Raw genomic sequence first — 23093 nt, 5'->3', positions numbered from 1 at the left:
TAATAAAGTCCTAGTTCAGCCTCCTATCTTCAATGTATATGATAGTAAATGTGTATTAATTAGCAATGCACCTCATTATGCACACATATCAGAATTGCGATGGGTACACAGTCTTGGCAAGGCAGGATCTAGTAAACATCATACCAGACCATGCAGCGAAAGTATCTGTTTGGTTATATGAACAAGAGAGGGAAAGTAAGGTAGGGAATGCATTAAACTAGAGATAGACCAGGAAAATCCATCCTGACAGATCCTTAATCCCACAAGCAAGCTCCGGCACAGGGCATAGCTGCAGATCCTCCAGACGCAGGACCACATGTATTCAGACTGGACAGCAATTATCTAATGTCTGCATGCAGTCTGAGTGGCTAGTGAGCGAAACTGAACAGGACAGTGAGGAGTGAGCTGGCATTATACCATGGACCTAGAAGTACTATTACACCAAATACTCTGGTGGTGGCACAGTTAAAAGCCATATAACAGCCTGGGCATGCCCCTCCTGGAAGGCACTGCAAGAGCTCATGGGCTTCTGCAGTGACAGTTTTCTCAAAGGAGGTTGACATCCAATCCAAGTGATGAATTAAAAAAAAAAACATGTGCCAACTTAGAAAACCCGAGCCGAACACGTAGTTAAAAAACAAATACTTTCCGAAGAAGAGGGAAGCATCTGGATAGTGTAGAGGCTTCCATTGTCCTGTGTGCCAGAACCCTCATGAACATCAGAGCCATGCTCCTCTTCTGGCATGAGCGAGGCTGTCAGCAGCCACATGAGCACGGCTATGACTGTACAGTGTCACGGAGCCACTCATGCACGAGCACCTCTGCCTTACTGCGCAGGTGTTGCTGTACTCACCAGGCATAATACAGCCATGCTCATGCCTGAAGCCCTTGTGGAATTCTTCAGGGAAGGGTCCGGGATCAGCAATGGGGTACCAGAGGACAGTGTGGGAAGCCTCTATAGCATACATGTCAACATGGGTTTCTCCACTTTGCATTATGTTTGGCCCACCCTAGACCACCAGGGAAGCAATATTGGAGGTAAAGCCCTAGAACACCAGGGAAGACAGAGGAGGAGGTAGGGAAAGGCACTAGACACCAGGGAAGTGTATAGGGGAAGGTGGGGGCCTTTTGACACCAGGGAACTGTATAAGGGAGGGAGGACCGCCAGACACCAGGGAACTGTATAGTGGAGGGAGGAGAGCCATTGGACACCAGGGAACTGCATAAGGGTTGGCACCCCTGCTCTATAGGATCCAGTGGCATCCCTCTTCTTAGGAACGTATGTGTTTTCATACCCGAGGTTTTCCTCGGGTACACTTTAAACTTCTATTTATATTCTTTGCAAAGGGTGGAGGTGAGCAGTGTTTGTAAATTGGAGAGCGGCTCTCATAATATGTAACATAGCATGCAGTAACTGCCAGCAGTGAATGTTAATACAGCTTCTGTCAGTCTGGCGCACTGAAGCTGTGTACACACTTTTTTCTTCGATAGAAACAAATGTTCCTGATCATATCGACTTAAAATCTATGGTGTGTACAATTGATCCAGTATCACTCTTAAAGTGAACCTAAACTGAAAAAGATGTGGATGTTTCCTTTTAAAATAATAACAGTTGCCTGACTCTCCTGCTGGTCCTGTGTCTCTAATACCTTTTGCCACAGCCCCTGAACAAGCATGCAGATCAGGTGCTCTGACTGAATTCAGACTGGATTAGCATGCTTGTTTCAGGTGTGTGATTAAGCCACGACTGCAGCCAAAGAGATCAGCAGGACTGAAAAGAAATGTGTATTGTTTAAATGGAATCATCCATATCCCTCTCAGTTTAGGTGCACTTTAAGGAATCAGGCAGGATAAATCATCTCACCCAGTGCCTCTTTGTTCCTGTGAGAAATTCAAGCGGCGTTTTCACAAGTGGGTGGGGTTCATTTAAATGTAAACAAAGCTTAAGATCCTTAAATGCTGATTGGTTAGCAGGGGTTGCGCAGTGCTATTTGCTTTTTTGTCTTAAATGACATCCGAGGTGAAAATAAAGTAATGAGATAAACATTTTCATCTATACTGCTTATTCTAAAAATGACTTTTTGAGTTATCCCACAGTTTTATTTTATATTTAAAACTACTTTTTAAGTTTTTACTGTTTCATGGCCTCTTCTCAATGACACATTCATTGAAGTATGCCAGAGCTAAAATCTATGAACTATTGATCCTTTTTTATCTCTTTCCTGCTCTCAGAAGTCTTTTACATCCAGGAAAGTGTTTTAAGCCTGCAATTATTCATCAGTGAGGATTACTCTGTAGTCCAACCCGCTTCCGACCCAGACAAAAACTGTCACTTGCATACCTGATTTTGAACTATTTCAGCCGAAGAAAGAAAAAAAGGAACACAGCATAGTTAATTATGTGCTTGGCACTGTACATACACACGTCTATCTCATCAAGTCACGTGTCACCTTGGATATCCTTTAACAAGTGATGGCCCTAATAACATTGCTTAAAACAACCTAAAAGTGTTCTATAATATGCTGCTATAGCTTTCCATATGGTATTTGTCTTTACCTATAGTGATTATATTTCAGAACCGCTGTAATAATAATAAACTGCTCAAAAAAAGCCTTTATGCAGAATTGCCTTCACCACATTTCTTTCATGCAGAGGACAAATGGAATGTACAACCCCCATGATATTTTTTAGCATGCCCATGCCAGTTTGAGCAAGTCTGGACTGACCTCCTTTGCTGCAGAGAGCAGGTTTTATTTGATCTTGTGATTTCACTCACACTCTTTACATGGCCAGAATTTTAATCCATTTAGTCCATTATTCAGAACGGAGCTGAATTTACAGCACTTTCTGTAAGTAAGGTCTAATGGTACATTTTTTGCCACCTACCCTTCTACATTTACTACTGTTTTTTTATACTTTATTAATATAATTATGCTTTTGTTGCTGTTAGTATTTTTTAATGCAAGGCAGCAGCACTTTACAGTACAGTAGTTTGGCAGAGTCATGGAGGGCATTCCCAGTTTTGCTGCTACAACATTTAGAATGAATTGGCACGGAAAGGATTGCATTGATTCAGCTGTTAAAAAGGTTGATAGTTGGTCGGTGTTCCTGCAGTGAGCTAGTTACAGCGCCTAATGTACTGACTACTTTGCTTCCAGTTAAAGAGAGTCTGAAGTGAGAATAGATCTCGCTTCAGACCTCATAGCTAGCAGGGGCATGTGTGCCCCTGCTAAAACGCCGCTATCCCGCGGCTTAACGGGGGTCCCTGTCCCCCCAAATCCCCTCCGTAATGCGGGGGAGCGCTTCCGCATTGGGGCAGGGCTAACCGCCGCAGCCCTGCCCCACGCGCGTCTGTCAGACGCGTATCTCCGCCTCTCTCCCGCCCCTCTCAGTCTTCCTTCACTGAGAGGGGCGGGGGAGAGGCGGCGATGCGCGTCTGATAGACGCGTGTGAGGCAGGGCTGCAGCCGTTAGCCCTGCCTCTAGGAAGGGCTAATCTGCGACCAAGAAGACGACCAAGGTTTGCGGGGGGTGGGTTGGGGGGACAGGGACCCTCGTTCAGCCGCGGGATAGCGGCGTTTTAGCAGGGGCACACATGCCCCTGCTATATATGAGAGCTGAAGCGAGATTTAGTCTCGCTTCAGTGTCTCTTTAAACGAAGGTGGTATTTATGATATACATTTTCTCTGGATGTTGCCAGGTTATTATCTTGTTTATTTTACAAGTATAATCTTTTTAATTTTCTTTCTTTTCTTTATCATTTACCTTTCATAAATGCGGACTTTGTGTTGTGTAGGCAGCAGGGATCGGGAATCGATCATGTGGGTGAGGGACCTAGCTACAGACCATGCCCTCCCCTGCTTAAAACGTCATGCCCGCCCCCCTTCCTATGTTACTGTTTATTACCCCCCCCCCCCCTCAGATATTGATCATCTGATACCCAGCAGGTTGGGGTCCTGGGTTTCCTTCCTTCCCTCCAGGTCTCCTGTCCCACAGATCAGCACAGCAGTTGAGATCAGGCTTACCTCTTCCGGTGTTAGATGCGCTCCTACAATAGCCAGTAGGTATCCTCAACCAGAGGACCAAAAATAGTGGCAAAGGACACCTAGTGGTTGCAGCTAGAGCGCATCAGGGATCCGACCAAGCAAAAGGTAAGCCCCATCACTACCGCTGTGCTGATCTGTAGGTCTGTTAAAGGGAGGCAACAGCCAAGGGACCATGGGACGCAGGTCCTGGTGGAGGAGGGAAGGAAGTAGTTCAGGTCACCCACCCTGCAAGTCCTCTTGGAATAGTCGGGGCTGCATCCTTATAGTTATGCTTAAGTTTGGAAGCAGCAATATTGTCAGCACTGATGAGGATGCTGGAAGCTGGAACCCATGACAGAGCCGAGGGAGCCCGCTTGTAGCCTATATCAAAACTCGGGCGCCCTTATCTACACCTTGTAGCCCATATTTCCAGAAATAACATTGATGTCTATGGCGGCGCCCTTTTCATACAGGCAGCTCGGGCGCCCTTTTCAACCGATCCCACTATAACACCTAGAAATGCTCAGTGTAGTAATGCGGTGCATTAACATCAGTCACAAGGATGGCTACAACAGGTGGCATGGCAATGGCAATAAGTATTTCATATTCTTACTTACTCCTTTCCTCAGAGGGATGAAAAGTGACGCACGACAGAACGGACAAGTGTGAGGGCAGTGTGTAAAGGCAGTTTGTATGGACAAGTGTAAGGGCAGGGTGTGAGAGCAGTGTGTAAGCGCAGCGTGTAAGAGCAGTGTGTATGGACAAGTGTATGGGCAGTGTGTATAGACAAGGGTATGGGCAGTGTGTATAGACAAGGGTATGGGCAGTGTGTATGGGCAATGAGTATGGGCAGTGTGTATCGGCAATGAGTATGGGCAGTGTGTATGGGCAGTGTGTATGGACAAGGGTATAGGCAGTGTGTATGGACAAGGGTAGACAAGACACAAGACAAATAGACAAATAACATTTATATTGCGCTTTTCTCCTTGCGGACTCAAAGCGCCAGAGCAGAGCAGCAGCCACTAGGGCGCGCTCTATTGGCAGTAGCAGTGTAAGGGAGACTTGCCAAAGGTCTCCTACTGAATTAGTGCTGGCTTACTGAACAGGCAGAGCCGAGATTCGAACCCTGGTCTCCTGTGTCAGAGGCAGAGCCCTTAACCATTACACCATCAGCCAACTGCAGTGGGCAGTGTGTATGGACAAGGGTATGGGCAGTGTGTATGGACAAGGGTATGTGCAGTGTGTATGGACAAGTGTAAGAGCAGTGTGTATGGACAAGTGTATGGACAAGTGTATGGGCAGTGTGTACGGGCAATGAGTATGGGCAGTGTGTATGGGCCAGTGTGTATGGTTCAGTGTGTATGGGTAGTGTGTATGGGCAGTGAATATGGGCAGTGTGGATGGGGCAGTGTGGATGGGACAGTGTGTATGGGCAGTGTGTAAGGGTAGTGTAAAGGAACTAGACAGAAATGGAGCGCGCCATAGAGCATTAATCAAAAAGGATAGTTTATTTGCAATTAAAAGTTATACTCACAAGAGAAATAGTGCAAATCGCATTTCAGCGGACAGCCAGCCGCTTAACCTCAGCAGTGGAGGATGGTGCACTGTGGCCAGCAGCGCGGGTCCCGGTGGCCTGGGTTCCGTCTCGCTGGGAGGTGGGCGTGGCTGATCGTCAGCGTGCGTGTGACGTCATTACGCGTTTCGGCGCACGGCGCCTTCGTCAGTGGGTAGTGTGTATGGGCAGTGAGTATGGGCAGTGTGTATGGGGCAGTGTGTATGGGCAGTGAGAATGGACAAGTGTATGGGCAGTGTGTTTACGTGCAGCAGCTCAGTGCACAGCAACACACACCCTTAGGGTTCATCTCCACTTGTTCTGGCCTGTGTCTCCGAGACACGTGGAAGCAATTGTTGTGATGCAATTACATATCCAAATCCCTATAGCCATACAATTCATGGCTGTGGGGATTCACATGTGCAATGCAAAAAATCCTGCAAACCATCCAATTTTTCCCCCCGCACGCCAATTTGACAGTAGGCTATTCATTTCACTAGATTGCAATTTCCCATCTGAATTCACATGTTGGGAAACACTGTGAATCACCCCTAGTGGAAATGACCCCAGTGGCCTTATTTCCACTGTACAGTGCAGATGGCCACGCACATCAGTCCACGCACCTGCGATGTTCTCCATTGCACCAATGCTGCTCCTCCAATAACAGACAGTGGATTGGACAACACTGCACCGCTGACCAAAATGCATACAGCAGTGCCTTGTTACAACACACTGCTTCATAGTGTATAAGTGGGAACATCTGATGTCCTTGCACACCTTGCAACACATTGCTGAAATGTGCACAGCAGTGCAAGTAGCGGAGCGAGCGCTTTATGTGGTAATCAGGATTTCTGCAGTTTCCACTCATAAAGCTGTTTTACTATTCTTCTGTTTCTGTGGGTATAATAACAATGATATAATAACAGATTCTGCCACTGGCATATTGGGCTCAGAGAGGTATAATGAAATATGTGGGTAGAGGACTATTTCAGGCTGTGGTTTTTGTCTTATAAAATAAAAGCGTACGCAGTGCTAGAAGCAGCGGTGTGTGGCATCCCACAGCTATAAATTAGTTATCAGATTTTGACAGTTTATGAAAACTAATAAAAACCATGAAGTTTTTTTTTATGTATAGAGTTTTGGAAATTGAGAACCATTTTATGTGGCAACTAGTAAAAAGGCCCGCCCGTTAAAAAAAACGGGCACTAGGTCACAGACGCTACCCCCGTAATGCGCGCACATACGCGTCCCGCTTACTCGTTCCCATCACTGTCTGAAGTATATTCACACAGGGAGCTGCTTGCTTCGCAGTTGAAAAAAGCTGTTATTTCCCACAATGCAATGAGAACCTTTGTGAACCCCACCCAGCAAACTGTCTGATCCGGCCCTGTGTCCTAACTGCCCTAGCTGCGCTCATGCTCAGTACAAAAAGGAAGGGACACACAACCATTCAGTTGATGAAGCAGGGGCACTTGCATTTTATTGTATAGGATGGAATCCTGTGTAGAGAGATCCTCTCTGTACAAGGTGATGTGGAATGTTTGTCCTTTTGGGCAGCTTCACAAGCAGGAGAGAGCAATGTCTCTCAGGAGATTTGGGCGCCCGCCAGTGGCGTAGCTAAGGAGCTATGGGCCCTGATGCAAGTTTTACATTGGGGCCCCTCAAGCACTCTATACATAACAATTGATGTGACACACCAAAACTGGCCAATGGCAACTACAGTGCCAGAGGTGCAAGAAGGGGGTGGGGAACAGCTTGTTAATGATTACTACTTTTCAAAGTATCTAAAGAAGTGATCATTATGAGCACAGGACCAATAAAAAGCTAATACTGCAGTTCAGGGAAGGCCCCTCGGTGCCCCACTGGCCTAAGGGCCCAGAAGCGGACGCAACCCCTGCACCCCCTATTGCCACACCCCTGGCGTCCGCTAGCCGTGGAAGTTTGGGCACCGCCATATTGTGCATTGTAATAGCAGTATTGAGGGAAAATTTGGGCACCGGCACCCAAATTACTCCTTAATTCTCCTACTTCAATGGGCACCTACTGCGGCGCCCGAAAAATTATGTTTATTAATTTATTTTTTGCGGTGATTGGCCGGGGGTGAGAGGAGTGGCAAGTGACCGGGGGTTTAAGGTTGGGGATGGGGGTGGTTAAGGTTAGGCGTGGGGGTGTGGTAAAGGTTAGGCATCAGGTTGGATGTTTGTGTGGGGGCTCAAATAGGGTGTTTGTGCAAGGGGTGGGTGGAAGGTTGCAGTTAGGGTTAGGAATCAGCTAGGGTGTTTGTGTGTGTGTGTGTGTGTGTGTGTGTGTGTGTGTGTGTGTGTGTGTGTGGTGGGAGGGATTAGGACTAGGCATCAGGAATGTTGTCTGTATGGGCGGGGCGGTTAGGGTTAGGTGTCAGGCGGGAGGGATCTGTGTGAGAGTAGGGTTATGTTTAGCCATAGTAAAAAAAAATGATATTTTACAATCCTTCTTTACACTTTAATAGTAGAATATCCTACTATCCGCTTTCCTGAGTATCCAAATATTCAGGCACTTTTTTAATATATATATTTAGAATACACCATCCACTTTCCACTGAAATTTAAAGGACACCTGAAGTGAGAGCTATATTGGATTCTGCCATATGGATTGCCTTTTAAACAATACCAGTCTCCTGGCATCCTGCTGATCTTTCATGCATCTGTAGTGTCGGAATCACACACCTGAAACGAGCATGCTTCAAATCCAGTCAAGCTTCAGTGAAACATCTGATCTGAAATCCTTGTTCATGTTCTATGGCAAACATTATTAGAGGATCAGCAGGACAGTCATACAATCTGCATTGTTTGAGACCAACTGGTTGGCTAGATGGCTGTTTCTCATTCCTGGCGCTTTTTATCACCACAGTCATGCATCATTGTGCCATAACCAAGTGCCAGGAGTAAAAAGAAAGGTTTGGCGCCCCAGCGCCAACTGTTACACTTGCATGAACCCTGTATGCTATCCTCCCGTCTCCTATTTATTATGAGTGCCTGCTTGCATTTACATTTAACCACTTGAGGACCACAGTGGTAAACCCCCTCAAAGACCAGGCACATTTTTACTAAAATGGCCACTGCAGCTTTAAGGCCAAGCTGCAGGACCGCACAACACAGCACACGAGTGATTCCCCCCCCCCCCATTTTCCCCCCACCAACAGACCTCTCTGTTGGTGGGGTCTGATTGCTCCCAAGTTGTTTACTTTTTAAAAAATAAATATTTATATCTTTTCCAATTATTTTTTCCTATTTATTTATTTATTTCAAATCCCTCCCTCCCCCCAACCGGCCAATTACGGCGATCGGCTGTCATAGGCTTCTGCCTATGAGAGCCGATCACTCTCTTGTCTCCCAGGGGGACAGCCGTATCACACGGCTGTCCCCAGTACAGCGCTGCTGCTGATCGCAGCGCTGTGCATGTAAATAGGCGGCAAGTCTACAGTCTCTCGAGTGGCAATCGGTGCTCGGAGACTGAAGGCGGGGCAGAGCTCCGCCCCTCGAGCAGGAGATGCGCGCGCAACCTGCGCGCGATCTCCTGCAAAACAGAGCCCCAGAACTTGACGCCCATCGGCGTTAGGCAGTCAGCAAGAAGTTAATGTCGGTTGTGTGCAAAGCAGGTGGTTTCGGTGCACGGAGCTCACCACTGGACGCCGAAACCAGGCGCCCCATAGAAGCAGTGTAATGCTGCGCGGGGCACGTAATGGTAATTTGGGGCTCCGGCAGTTGCCAGACCCCGAATTACATCTCTCTCTGAATTGTGAAGACTCAGAGGGGGGAATAGTATTAAACGCCACCGGTGAGTTTTGCGGCAGCAGGGAGAGCCGTCTTTCATCTCTCCCAGCGCCCAACTCACCGACGGCCGTACAATACGTATGCATTGTATGAAGCATGGATTTGCAACAATTAAAGTCACTGTCTGATAATTTTGATTGGCCTATTTCAAGATGGAATTACAGTATTAGCTTTTCATTTACCATGTCTTTTGATCAGATATGCCATGGTCAATAAATCACTAGCGGGTTTAATCAAACTGATTGAATCTGCTGCCGATATTGCTCCTTGAGTACTGATCATTGGAGGAGCACTCTATGACTTGGGTCACCAACAAATCTAGCTACATGTTGTGACCAACATTGTGTCAGGGCAAACACAGGCTAATTTATCAAGACAGATGTAAATAAAACCCTTAACATTGTAACATCTTGTCTAGGTGGACATATAAAAAATCAATTTAGATGCTGATCTGGTTAACGTGGCTTGGGCATTAATACCAATGTTATGTCGATCCTCCTCTCCCCTCCTATCAGCCAGGGATGTAGGAGGGTTAATGATGTTGTAGGGAGGGAAGAGACCATTATGCATGCACAAGATAAAACAGAGCAATATTTAAAAACTTGGTCTCCATGAATACTTTACAATTACAAGCACTCTGACGACTCCAAGAGGAAATCTCAGTAAATTTACTGACCCAGTAGATCACACTTTTTAAAACCAGCGCAATTCTTCTTCTTTCTTTTTCTTTTATTTCTTCTCTTGTTTTACCCTAATATTTTTAAGAGGGGTGATTGTAGCTAGCTCCCCAGAATGTTAATTTCATTGATTGTATCTTGACTTTTCCCAGCCACATAGGACATCTAGTATTCATGTGAAGTTCCTTATTTGTTTTCAAATAATAGTGGCTGAAATAATTTTGAATTTCTGAATGGACATACCTGCTGAATATTATTTGTCCTACTCAATGGATACAGATAATGTTGATTGTTATGGGGTTAAACCCCTATTAGATGCTAACAGTATTTCTCAGAAGATACATTCAATCCATTCAATATGATTATGTGAAGCTACTGTATTGATGATGTTTTAATAAATCTTTGAAATGCAAAAAAAAAACTGGAGTCAATTTTGTCGAGGCAGGGCTTTTTGATGTCCGCTGCATGCTGCTTGGCGTGGCTATAGCAGTAATGCTATAGTCTGCGCTCCGCGCACAGGTAAATTGGGGTTCCAGCGATTGCTGGACCCCAAATTACTTCTCCCTCTGAGTTGCTATGACTCAGAGAGGGAATAGTAAAGCGGAATGTATGCGGCAGCAGGGTGGGCCGTCATTTGGCTCACCCTGTGCCGCAAAGCCCTGCGTCATGCTTGCCATGTACACAATTTTGCAGAATTTGCCCATAGCACCAATTTACTACCTTTATCTAATACTTCAAATGAAAGCTGATTAAAGGGAATCTGAAGTGAAAATTAACTTATGAGATAAGGAATTGTGTAGAACAGCTAAGAAACGGAACATTACTAGCAAAGAACAGAGTCTCATATTGTTTCCAGTACAGTAAGAGTTAAGAAACTTAACTTGTTGTTATCTATGCAAAAGAGCTTCTCTGAGCTCTCCAACTAATTTAGTCAGAGAGCAATGCTATTTTCTGAAGCACTTATCTCAACCTGTCTCTCGCTGTTTCTTGTTAAAGGTTTTTCTGCCAGGAAGTTCAAAGGGTCATTAGCTCTGCTCTGTTTCATCATTTCAAATACAGAGTGTAATTTGTAAACTGCAAACATTAGAGAATAATGCAATGTTATAGAAAAAAAAACTACCGGTATATAACTTAAAATAAAAATGAGACTATTTTCTTTGCTACTAATGTTCTATTAATTATCCGTACTATACATACAATTCATTATATGATACTCTTTTTTCGCTTCAGTGTCACTTTAACTGCAGTTTTCTTTGACGTTGTGATGATACAATTGTTCCAGAAAAAGAATGCTAGCTTGCTTGCCTTCCTTTTTCAATACTTCTTGTTAGCTATAATGCTCACATTTGTATAGACATAGATAAAGCAGATCACACTTTGGTGTCTACTGCAGTATGTCACAAGAGCTTCTCCTTTTCTCCCATAAAGACTGAGAAAGAAGTGTTTCAGTGAATATTTCTAATGCTGCTATGCTTTTGTCATTATGGATAGAGTGCAAGGTCTTTTCTCCCTGTGACTTGCAATATTCCTGGCTGTCAGAGTCACAGGCACGTGAATGAGGTGTGGTACAGTGTAAGTCTTCATTCATGTCAGCATCACTACACACCTGCCCTGTGGCAGTCTTTGGCTGCTATGGTGGAGATTGACGGCTAAGCACAAATAAAATGTCAGGTGCCATTTCATTAATGTTCAGCTGTACCATTCCTGCTAAGCCCCAGTGGCTTCACTTCACTCTATCTCACTGGTATTAAATGCTGGGCCTCAAAATAAATGAGGAAAAAAACTATAACCTTTTCTACACTGAGGGAACGATGCTGCTTATGCATGATTCGTTGTGTATAAAAGGCATGAGGGGTCAGTGATCTAGCTAACACCAGGAAAGTTCTGCCACTGGAAAACAACCTACAGTATCACCACCAAGCTATGTCTAACCCTGCAGTACGCCACATCAATAGTGTCACACACACTGCAACATTTTAGATGTTTGTTTATTTGAATAGACTGGCTGATGATTTTGTGGTACGATTGAGTGCAAGCCCCTCCCGCCCAGAGGAAATATCTCTGATGGACCCCTAAACACCAATCACAGCAGATTTTATATTGAAAGAGGATGGTATATTCTGCTCTGCTCTCATTGGCTAGTCATCATTTATTATTTACAAGCATGACATAATTCAAAATGGCAATAACAGTGTTTATTCAGTGGTTCTAGAGAATACTTTGCTGCAAATCACAGTGATGTGTTCTTCACAAAAAAGACTCCTGTCTTTCATAGACCCCTCCCCTCTTGATTATTCTCCTCCCCATCCAGTCTAGAACTTCCCTTCCCATCTGTTGTAGCCACTGGACTAGTCCTCTTTCCATAGACTAAACAAATGATCATACAGGTGTACCAATCACCTCTATGGCTTAAATAACAGGTTGTTTAATTTGTGTTTGATTGTGAGTATCAAGGTGGATGTATGCTTTAAGTGAATCTATCAGTCAGAAGAGATTTTCTATTGGTACATCGGCACTGCATTTCTGACTGTAGCCTATATTTAAAGGAATACTTACAGAAAACCTGAACTGAAAATTAAAAGTCAAAATAAGCATACACAAGTCATACTTACCTCCCATGTAGTCTACTCCTCAGTGTCTTTCTCCTGTCCTGCATCCTGTTTGTTCACTGTGATCAAGGGAATTTTCCGTCCTCCATTTTGAAAATGGCCATTACCCCATAACAGCTTACTGGTCAGCAGGTCAGCACACAGTTAAACTGTAACATCACCCACTTGAGCCATAGGGAAACATGGACATTACCTGGTACATCACTTTTCCTCTCAGCTATAACAGACAGCAACTGATATTTTACTGACAGCAACTAATATATTTCAGATCTGACAAAATATTGTCAGAACTGGAAGGGATAATTGTCAGAAGAAAATGGTGAGCTTCTGAGAGGAACGGATGGCAAGGTAACTATGTAATGTTCATTTGAAGTTACCTCATGTGTTTATTTTAAATATTTTTACTCAGTACGGGTTCTCTTTAAGTAAAAAAAAAATGATTTTTACTCACCTGGGGCATCCCTCAGCCCCATGAAGCTGTATGGTGCCCTCGCAGCCTGGCTCCGATCCTCCTGTCCCTGCCGGCGGCTACTTCTGAGTTCGGTGACAGGCTGGGAACGCGAGTGATTCTCCGCGTTCCCAGCCGCTATATCACCCTCTATGCTGCTATAGCGTATAACATATACGCTATAGCAGCATAGAGGGTGATATAGCGGCTGGGAACGCGGAGAATAACTCGCGTTCCCAGCCTGTCGGCGGCTGTCGCCAAACCCGGAAGTAGCCGCCGGCGGGGACAGGAGGATCGGAGCCAGGCTGCGAGGGCACCATACAGATTCAGGGGGCTGAGGGATGCCCCAGGTAAGTAAAAATCATTTTTTTATTTTGACTTAAGTATTCCTTTAACCACACAATGGCCTCAATTCACTATGCAGTTTAGACTAGTCTACTGATGGTTTTTAGTCTACTGATGGTTTGGTGTAAATCAGTTGCATCAAGAGGGAATTCACTAATAATAACCGAATGTTTTAAACCTGTTTTCAGACCTGGTTTAAAACATTTGTTAATTAGGTCGGTAAAGCAGGGAAAATGATCAAAAGATGCAATTCACAAACAAATAGCTATGACTGACATCCTTCTCCTCTGATGAGCTCTCCTCTGGAGACAATTAAACTCCTGCATAATTAATTCGAAAGTTTCCATCCTCACATCTAAAATACCTTGCATAACCGACAGAAATCAGCTGGTCTAATCTCTGTCAGAAAAATTGGGCGTGGTTACTCATTGTTTGCCTTTGTGAATAGCATCTTTTGATAATTTCCCCTGCTTTACCGACCTAATTACCGAATGTTTTAGACCAAATCTAAAAACAGGTCTAAAACATTACACCAAACCATCAGTAGACTAGTCTAAACTGCTTAGTGAAATGAGGCCTATATCTTTATGGCACCTCATAAAGACATCTGCATGAATGTACACAGCAGTCCAGGTGGCAGGAGAGATGTACAGCTACATTATGCATTCTGTGTCATGGCTGCAGGTAGAGTCTGGATGGGACCACACTGAAAACCAAGTACTGAGGAGGATTGTGATTCTGCTCAGCAGTCTATGGTGTGATTTCAAGCTGGGGGTCATTTGTTGGCACCAACTGGGTGTGTAGAAAAGATGTGGGGGTGTGACTGGAATAGATGTGAAGATTGCAATAGACAAGCAGTCGAAGTACTGAAGGGAGGGACTTTGGACAGTAAAACTGACGCTTGCTTAATCCGCGCCTCAGCGAAGCAGGTCATCTGGGCCAGCACGGCTATAGCTTCAATGCCATAGTACCACCCCACGTAAGGGTAATTCCAGGGTTCCAGTGATTGCCAGACCCCAAATTACTTCTCATTCTGAGTTGCTGGGAGGGAGAATAGTACTTAACTCCGCCCGGTGATTCAGAGGCAGCAGAGTGAGTTGTCATTCGGCTCGCCCTGTGCCCAACTGACTGGACGGTTTACTAATACATGCTCAACATCACAATAGCCTTGTATGGCTATTATGTTGGTCCCTATGCCTTTATGCTTGACTGTTTACAAGGTTCTGTAAAATAGTACCTTCATCATCCATGGGCAAAAAATGAAAAATAGAATAAATAGCCTGCTCTGTGAATTACTGCACTTAGTATCGTTATATTGGATAATCAGTTAATGCACTTATGCTGGGAACACACGGCATGATTTTCTGTGCGATTGATGGATCAGATAGATAAAATCCTGCATGTCCAATATTGCTCCCAATCGTTCCCGTGCTCGATTTCTCATAGCGGGGAATGGAAAAAGATAAGAGAAAAAACTAATTGAGATAAGAGAATTGAGTGCGGAATTGTGCTGAAAAAAACGATCGGGTTGTAAAATCGCACGGAAAAACGTAACGTGTGTACCCAGCATTAGTATCATTATATTGGATAATCAGTCATATAAAACAGGTGTGTTAAATTGACAGCATTCATTATGTATAAATAATTTACAGGTATTGTCAATTGTAGGCTCAAAAGACCAGGTGACCTTCAAGTGTTGAATTTGGGATCCTGCATTCGGAAAGCCAAATTACTGGTATTTTGCAGCTGTTTATCTTCCCTGTACTAAATGAACTTCCAATAACTGTTTAGGCTTCTTGTTGCAGAGGTATGAATTTGTTGTATTTATTGTGGCTTGCATATTTCTCTATGCAGTAAGATACATATTATACTACTGCTATGGCAATCAATAAGAAACTGTTCTGTCAGTGCTAAGCAAACACCCCAAATCATGTTCTTAAGTTTAATTAGCAACTTCAGTATTCAACGACTGCATATGAAAGCTATTGGAATCTCTGTGATGGTGCTAATGAGGGTCATAGGAAGCGTCCCCTTGTACAGAAGCAAGTGTACAGACTTGTAATGCACATGAAGATAGAAGCGCAGGAATGTAGATTATTAGAGCTAGCATTGTGATATATCGGGACTGATGTCATCTCTGCCTTCTTATGTGCTTTCTGATCCATTCGTTTCAATACATTTTAAAAGCAATGCAAAGAAACCTTGGTCAGAATTTAGGAATCCGCCACAGTTATGAAACAATATTCAGTGCAGAAATGTATTGTCGGCACACTGTTGTTTATTTCGAGTGCAGTGTTGAAAAGGGCAATTTCTGCGCCCGCTATTTGTAGGCACAGTTTGTATAGCGGGTGGCCCCAGCACCCAAATTTCTGATCATAGCCCTTATTACCATAGGCGCCTATGGGGCACTCAAACATCCCTGGTGCACAATATTTATTGTATGTAAAGACAAAAATGTTGCAGATATTGGTGTCCTTCTGGTAGGGGACGGGGGTTAAGTTTAGGCATAGGTGAGGGTGTTGGTTAGGGTGTGGCAATGGTGGTGGGTTCAGTTAGACTTAGGCATCAGTGAGGTGGGAGTAGGTTAGGGTTAGGCATTAGTCATTTTTTTTCTGTTCAATGCCTCAGCACACACAGACAGCATCCAAGCTAAATCAATATGCATAGTGCTCAATATGCAGGGATTGGCATGCAATAAGCATACAACAGCAGCTTGTACAGGAAGCATAAATCTCACCAGTTAATGCGGGGAACATGCAGTGAAAGTAGTGTGCTCCACTGTCTATATATTTCTGTGCAGCCTGGATGATACTATAGTTGCAGCCATGCATGAGCAATTCACAGATGACAGGCAATGCCCTCAGTAATAGAGTGACCATATTTTTGCGGGTCCAACCTGGGACGGGGGACGGGAGTGGGGGGGGGGGGTGGCACGCGCCGTGGCGACAAGTGGCGGGACTGAGGAGCGCGCAGCATCGAAGACTGGGGGCGGGGGGCTGCAGCGAAAAATGGGCATGGCCATGACATTGTATGGGCAGAGCTAACATAATGATGTAACAGCAAGGCATAAGAAAGCAGTGTTTACGCCATGATGTGGTCAAATGAGACTTCGCATCATGGATGTGTAGAAACTGTGTGATGCTAATAGTATACCGTAACCACAAAGCAGCAAACATAGCCATCTATGACCATTAAATAATAAATGCAGTAACAGTTACCCCGGACACCAGAAAATAAACGCAATGGGCAACATGTCAGCACAAAATAAACGCAATGCGGGCAACATGTCAGTACAAAATAAACGCAATGCGGGCAACATGTCAGTACAAAATAAACGCAATGTGGGCAAACATGTCAGTACAAAATAAACGCAATGTGGGCAAACATGTCAATACAAAATAAACGCAATGCAAGCAAACTTGTCAGTACAAAATAAAAGCAATGCGGGCAACATGTCAGTACAAAATAAACGCAATGCGGGCAACATGTCAGTACAAAATAAACGCAATGCGGGCAAACATGTCAGTACAAAATAAACGCAATGTGGGCAAACATGTCAATACAAAATTAACGCAATGCGGGCAAACATGTCAGTACAAAATTAACGCAATGCGGGCAAACATGTCAGTACAAAATAAACGCAATGCGGGCAAACATGTCAGTACAAAATAAACGCAATGCGGGCAAACATGTCAGTACAAAATAAACGCAATGCGGGCAAACATATCAGTACAATATAAACGCAATGTGGGCAAACATTTCACCAGAAAATACACGCAATGGGAGCACATTTCACCTGGAAAAGAAAGCATTTACTCACCTGGCAGAAGTCTCCGGCCTCTGGCGCGCTGCTCCCAGGACCATCTTGCTCCTGCTCCTGTCTCCCATGCTGACAGGGCTACGGCAAGATGGCGCCCAAAGCCCTGTACTGGAGACGCAAATAGTCTCCAGTACAGGGCTTCGGCAGCCATCTTGCCGTAGCCCTGCTCGCCTGCCGGTGTCGGAACACCGGAAGACTAAGGAGGCTGGAGCGGGGCTGCAGGCAATGAACTGGCACGGCGTCTATAGACGCCGCTGCCAGTTCATGCAGAAACAGTGGCCAGAGTCCCGAGGCCGGGCCGCCCCGCTGCTAAAAGCGGGACGTTTCCCGGGACCTCATGCAGCCTGGGACAGCGAACCCCGAATCCGGGACGCGTCCCGGGCAATCCGGGACATCTGGTCACTCTACTCAGTAATCAGGCAGCGGCTTACACAGGAAGCATAGATCTCACCAGTTAATGCAGGTACAGCACTGATAGTAGTGTGCTCCACTGTCTATATATTTCTGTGCAGCCTGGATGATACTGTAGTTGCAGCCATGCATGAGCAAGTCACAGATGACAGGCAATGCCCTCAGTAATCAGGCAGCGGCTCACACAGGAAGCATAGGTCTCACTGGCCAGCGCTTTTAAGATAATCCATTGCAGCCCCAGAGTAGAGTGCAGATAGTGAGCAGGCTACAAGTGTCTGTCAGCCCGCCCACCGACCACAGCTCATAGGTCCCTCACTGACATATGACATGTGCGCCCCCCCCCACTTTACACTATAGCTGGATACAGAATAAACAGGTTTACTATAACAAAAGTTCTGTTATGTCAAGGTTTACTATACCAGGCATTACTCCCATATACTTATAATGGGACTTGGCCAAGACCTGGACACTTAGTTTACTACACCCAAATGTTTACTATAACATAGTTTGCTATAACGAGATTATACTGTATACTGCGGCTTATAACATTCGTCAGTTTCATTTTTTGGATATTTATTCATCAGCTTATGAAGTTTTTAGTGTCTTCACTTCATGTAACTGCTCATTCAGGCTGCATTCAGAGTGCTGTCTGTCAGTATCACAGTAATATTAGTCTCACGCCTCCTGATTACTTGGCTTCTTTGCATTTGGATGCAGCAATAAATCCAAAATATGATCACAATAAAAATCCCTGTCTTTTGCTGTTAGTACACAGGTCTGGAATATCGATGAGTTCTCCTTTTCTGAATCTCAGGCATAATAACCGTGATAAAGTTCTGCATTGTTCATAGGTTGTGTATACGCTCTGCTAAGATTAAGGTAATATTTCTTGCAAATTTGCAGGCAGATAATCAGCTGCAGAGATTTAAGTCTTTGAAGGCCGGCATATTTCGTGGATGAAAGGCCTGTAGTAATGCAGAAATTTCTAACAATGGGAAAGGTAACCATTACATACCATATACCAGATACATAAACATACATACCATATATATATGGTATATACATGGCATCTAGGGATGAATTTCAGGGCTTGTTCCCTTTCAAAGTGGTATACTGCAGTGTATACTGCTGATCATTCCCTCTTACTGCCATTGCCTGGGGTACCTTTTCAGCACTAATCTGCCCCTGTTCAGGACTGCCCATCCCTCCCCACCCCGGTCACAGTATTTTTGCTAATCTCCATCACAGGGGGCAGAGCAAGATCATCCACCAGGAATCCTAGGCGTGCCTGTGCCTGGAACCTAGTGGGTGTCAAGGAGCCCTCCAGCCACCTTCTCTCACCTTTCTCCACTTCAGACCACAAGGGAGCCCCAAATATACTACCTTGCTTAGGGTCCCATTACATCTTAATCCATCTCTCACAGGGGGAATAATACATTACCTCCATCTGGCAACGGGACAGGTTCTCTTCACTCCTTTTCAGTGTACAAGAGCTGTAAAGCCAATCACCATGTGGCTTCCATCTCTGCATATCATGTGACAGGGACGGAAGCCGCACAGTATTTATGTATACGCCACTTGTACACTGAAGAAGAATGAAGAGGACCTGTCCCAACGAGGTAGTGTATAAGGCTCAGCTGCCACCACTGCTCTGCGTTATGTACAGGAGTGCCCCCCCCCCCCCCCCAAATGAAGGGGGTTTCAGGACCTTTGTTACATCTCTGCCCCTGTTCACACTCAGGGAAGAGTAGAGTGGAATGAGGTCAGGCTGCACAACACATAATTGTAGGCAAAAGTGGTGTCACCATTGTGTACCACTCATAGTGTGAGTGGGGCTTAAGTCTCATGCACATGTTCAACCACTCATACCCTTTACGATTGCTAACCTTTCATTAGGGAGAGTGTTTTGAATATTGTTTAGCTACAGCATCTGTTGTGCTGTTACATGACGAGTGGAGGCGGCACAACAGGCTGCAAATACCTGAACAGCATCCTACGGCACAAGTATTAAAAATGCACAATGTGCTCATTAGTTTTTTGGGTACTTATGTATTATCCCGTCTGTAAAGTTTGGCAGCTTTTTGTTAAAGTTCTGTCATCCCTTAGCCAGATCTAACCATTTTTGGAAAGCTGAGAGTCTAGGCTTTCCTTTGCACTGGGTTCCAAGTAAATGCGATGCCCCGTACCCAAGTTGGGGGGGGGGGGGGAGTTGAGTATGGGTGTCTCCTGCACTTTGCTGCAGAGAGAGCAGTGGGATTGAGTCTTCTGCCCATGCCATTAAGACAGAGAGGAGATGAGGGTGCATAGCTGCGCTACTCCTTTATCTGTAATGAGAGACCCAAGGCATGTAGCATAAATTTTGAAGTCACAGCTTTATGCTGTGAAGAAAGAAGACCTACCGGGTGTGCTGCTCATCATCATGAGGGGTTTGTCCTGTACTTCTGTATTTGCACTTTCTGCATCCAAGTTCAGGGGACACCCCTCTTTCAAAACCCCATAACTTGGTAACTGAGCATCATACCGACTCGGGACCGGGTGCAACAGAAAGCCGGGTCTTTCAGCATTCCAAAAATGGTCAGATCTTCCAGGGGAGCAAACAGAACTTTAACAAAATGCTGCCAAACTTTCCAGATGGAAAAATACGTAAGTACCTTTTTTTAATTTAGTGATGCGGGGGTAGCTGTAAACACAGTAAATTTGGCTAATATTGCCCAAAATTATGGCATCACCTGAAAAGGGGGGATGAAGCTTGCATGGGTACAACTTTCTCTCCCATTGTATCAAAGTATCCTCTATAATAAAACCTAACTGTCCCTGCGTCATCCTCCTGTCCCTGTGTCCCTGCTTCCAGACTTGACAGTTTGCCATCTGAGAACCTCATTGAGTGGACAGCCTTCCGCGATCCTCATCGAGCCCTCCGATTCTCGCTGGGGCCTTCTTCCTCTTCGGGGCTGTGCTTCTGTGCAGATGCAGGCCGTACTTTGCACTTGCCACAGCTGTACGTGGAGGGGAGCGCAGCCATGAGCATTATTTTTGACAATGCTGTAAAATATCTTCTAAAAGTCTCAGCACAGGAATGGAGGGGTTTAAGAATATCAGGGAAGCCTCTGTATTTTCTAGAGGCTTCTTTTTTTTTTCTTTTCCTCGCTTCAGTTACCCTTTAAGCAAATGTTATCAGTGTCCCTTAAACTCATCTAAAGTGACTTAAGGTAGCCATACATTTATCAACATTTCATTGTTTGACAGAATGATCAATATTTTTGTTGTTGTTGTTCAAAAAAATATTTTGTGGATTGAGAAGAAATTATTCGAAACCCCACACACTGGTAGCAATATTGGGTAGATTTCATTATTGATCGAATATGTGTTTTGTTCACTCAAAGTTGAAATGATATTGATGTGAAAGCATTTGGATGTCATAAGTGATGTCATAAGCATCAGCCCCTACTACGAAACAACAACAACAAACAACAAATAACATTTGTAGAGCGCTTTTCTCCCGTAGGACTCAAATCGCATAAGCATGGCTCAGACCATCGTGGTACAGAGGAAGAATTGTATAAGTCCGGAAATGCCAGGCTAAACAGGTGGCCTTTTAGTCTGGATTTGAATAGCTCCAGGGATGGTGCTGTCTTTACTGGGTGTGGCAGGGAGTTCCAAAGAGTAGGGGCAGCATGACAGAAGGCTCTATCTCCAGATTTTTTCAGGTGCACTCTGGGAGTGACCAAGTTTATAGAACTTGCTGATCTGAGGTTGTGAGTGGTGTGGTGCAGCTTCAGCAAGTCCTTCATGTATCCAGGGCCCAGATTGTGCAGGGATTTGAATGTCAGCAGTCCAATTTTGAAGAGTATTCTCCATTCTACTGGTAGCCAGTGCAGTGAGCGAAGGATCAGTGTAATGTGACAGTGGCGAGGCTGGTTTGTTAGCAATCTGGCAGCATCATTCTGCACTAATTGCAGGCGATGCAGGTCCTTTTTGGGGAAACCAATCTAAAGTCGATCAAAAGTAGCCAAAATGACAGCTGATTCCATTGCAATTGACTGAAATTTTCCATCCTGCTACACAGAATTTAGTTTCACAGAATTTAGTTTTTCAGAATATTGTTTTAGCAGTCAAACAGCCAAAAGCATATTCCATTCACCCTCAATTCGATTTAAGTATCAGGTCTTGAGGTTGGTCAAACCCAAAAATTGATAAGTGTGTGGCTAGCTTTAGTTATAGTGACACAATAAAAGCAGTCATTTTTATGTTTACAGTATTAGTATCTTGTAGTATGTATTAAATACATTATGTCTCTGACTCTGGTATATGCTTTTGTTATATCCCTATGTCTCTGGTAAATCCTTTTGTTTTCCTGTATTTCATCCAGCCAGGTCTCCCGATAGTCTGTATGAGTGGCCATGCTGTGGATGACAGGCAGGTGGCAGCAGTAAGCTGTGAAACTCCCCAGTCTGACTAGACTCTAGCTTTCAACAAGGACTAGGTAAATTTGGTATAAATATTCAGCTCTCCGCATAGCTCTTGATTTTGCTGACAGATGTTTTCTGCAGTGCCGTACAACTAGGGAGCAATAAATATGTAATTATCACGTACATATCTAGAGGTACACATTTTGGTGAGGGGCCAGTTTAGAAGAGCTTACACCATAAAGTAAGAAGAGTGGTAATTATAGTTTTATTATACGCACTCCGCATATACTGAAGCAAGAAATGGAACAAGCATAGCACAGGCAGAACTTGATGCGTAGCTGGCAGTTAATTCTTCACAGGCACTTCTCTCTTGCTTTAAAGATTCATATTATTGGAGTGTCTTCATTTTATGGACAGTTTGGCTATTAGCCGTTTACGTTGTATGCAAATATCCACATCTAAAATGACATGGCTGTATATATGTATAAGCCTTTGTAACTACTGATTACCTTTAACCCATTAGCAAGTTCAAATGAAATGTTATGTTTAAAAGCTACTGGTGCAGTGTGAGCCTCAGTCGGCATACGCAGCCAAACGAGTGCGTGGCAGTAAGCAGTTATAATAACCTGTTCCGGATGACTTCTTCTCTTACTCCACTGATGGCTCTTAACCTCCGGCAGGTCTTCTGGGTCCTGATCACATGATATGACATGTAATCGGAATCCAGGAGACCATGTCATTGTTACAATGCCACCCGGTGGTGGAAAAGGGGTGATGGAAGAGACTCTTGCATTATCCCTCTTCTACCACCGGGTGGTGCTATAACACTGACACGGTCTTCCCGATCACGTCATATCATGTGATCAGAACTGAGAAGACATGTCTGGAGTACATCGCTGTAGCCTGGAGGAAGAAGAAACTGATCCAGCCGTCCGGACACATATGTATGAAAGCTCCCTGCCACCACTCTACCTTACCGTCACATA

General features: G+C 44.6%; 1 protein-coding gene across 9 annotated transcripts in view; it reads left to right on the top strand.

Annotated features, from left to right (window-relative positions):
- Positions 1–23093, top strand: part of OLFM3 (olfactomedin 3) — a 407311-nt gene that overhangs the window by 91186 nt on the left and 293032 nt on the right. For 5 of the 9 annotated variants that reach the window (XM_068240007.1, XM_068240012.1, XM_068240011.1 and 2 more), the window contains one exon: positions 22068–22181. The exons of 1 other annotated variant lie outside the window; for it this stretch is intronic. The gene's annotated coding sequence lies outside the window, so the exon portion shown is untranslated. Of the gene's footprint in view, positions 1–15119; positions 15203–18601; positions 18699–22067; positions 22182–23093 lie in introns of all 9 variants that reach the window. 3 more of the 9 variants (XM_068240009.1, XM_068240013.1, XM_068240008.1) reach the window with 2 other exon arrangements.

Source organism: Hyperolius riggenbachi, chromosome 6 (genome assembly GCF_040937935.1).
Source record: "Hyperolius riggenbachi isolate aHypRig1 chromosome 6, aHypRig1.pri, whole genome shotgun sequence".
Classification (NCBI taxonomy): domain Eukaryota; kingdom Metazoa; phylum Chordata; class Amphibia; order Anura; family Hyperoliidae; genus Hyperolius; species Hyperolius riggenbachi.
The sequence above is the reverse complement of the archived record's forward strand: the minus strand, read 5'-3'. Positions and strand labels throughout refer to the sequence as shown.